This window comes from Lathyrus oleraceus, chromosome 1, assembly GCF_024323335.1.
Source record: "Lathyrus oleraceus cultivar Zhongwan6 chromosome 1, CAAS_Psat_ZW6_1.0, whole genome shotgun sequence".
NCBI classification, from domain to species: Eukaryota; Viridiplantae; Streptophyta; class Magnoliopsida; order Fabales; family Fabaceae; genus Lathyrus; species Lathyrus oleraceus.
In genome coordinates, this window is record NC_066579.1 from 232,074,136 (window position 1) to 232,075,432 (window position 1,297).

At 35.2% G+C, this 1,297-nt stretch overlaps 1 non-coding gene across 1 annotated transcript; it reads right to left on the minus strand.

Annotated features, from left to right (window-relative positions):
* On the minus strand, window positions 1-107 carry LOC127116591 (small nucleolar RNA R71). Its single transcript, XR_007801409.1, has one exon. It is a non-coding gene; the product is annotated as a small nucleolar RNA R71 (small nucleolar RNA).
* Between the last annotated feature and the right edge of the window lie 1,190 nt (window positions 108-1,297).

Here is a 1,297-nt window from a genome sequence, read left to right on the forward strand (position 1 = left end):
ATGCTAAGAAGCCAAATTAACGGATTCAAACTGAAAGATGGAGAGTCACTTTTTGGAGCATAGGAAAGGTACAAGGATATGTTGAGACTATGTACATATCATGGACTTGAACAATGCCTAATTATCCACACCTTCTACAATGGTCTCTTGTAAAACACTAAATGAACCTTAGACGTTGCAATTGGCAGCACTCTAATGGACAAACCCTATCAAGCGCCTATAAACTCATAGAAAACACGGTGCAAAATCATTACCAATGGGGAGGTGTAAGACCCCAATTTTGACACTAAGATCCCTCATGTTGGGATCACACCTAGGTATCCTCCTTACCCCTCATTCATTGGGTTTGCATTTGGAGAGCTCACCAAGCATATTTGATTGTATCATGCTTTATTTTCCTTTATTTACTAACCAAAATGCCAAAAATATGTTTATGTATATCTTTGTTTCTTTTGTAGGTAGTGTGTGCATCCACCTGTGCCCTATCAAGCTCACAACTAGGGTTTGAGACTCTCATGACAAGAGATCAATCAAGGAATGGTTCACAATAGTTCTAAAACATCATATATGGATCACATTGTTCATTATTTGTCATTTTGATCAAGAATTCATTAAGAGTATGAAGTTTGTATGCCTTGGAAACCCTAATCCATCTATGTATCTTGTGTGACTTCCTCAGCAAGTTTCTTCAAAAATTGGTCAAAGATTTTGAGGGATGCTTAATTATACATCACCTTATGTATATATGATCCTCCATGAGTCCCAAATATCAAGAGAACTTCAAGTTTGTAAGTTGGTTCAAAGAGGTTGACCAGAGAAAGTCAACTGGTCAAAACTAGGGTTCCCTAGACCCTATCTCCTATAATTTCTGTCATATGAAAATGATTCCAAGATAAACTTTACTCTAAATCACATTCCAAACAAATTTCATGTTGGCATAAAGATCTAGTTTTTCTTGGAAATTCATTTTTTATGGTGAAACATTATAGGTCATTTTGTTTGTGCCCTAGTTAGAAGGTTAACTTCTAAGGACCATAACTTGCCCTATTGTTATGATATGAAGGACATCCAAGTTTCATGATAAATTTAAATATGTATTATACAAGTTTTATTCTTTTATAAATGTAAAATTACACTTGAAAGAGCGTGTTCCATGAGGAAACATTATAGGTCATTTTGGGGCATCTTAGTTGAACAAGCAATCTTCCTCAAATTATAAAATGCATAACTCCCTCATGACAAGTCCAAATGATGTCAAATTTGCGAACAAATTGAATAGGATTTGAAGAGCTACAAC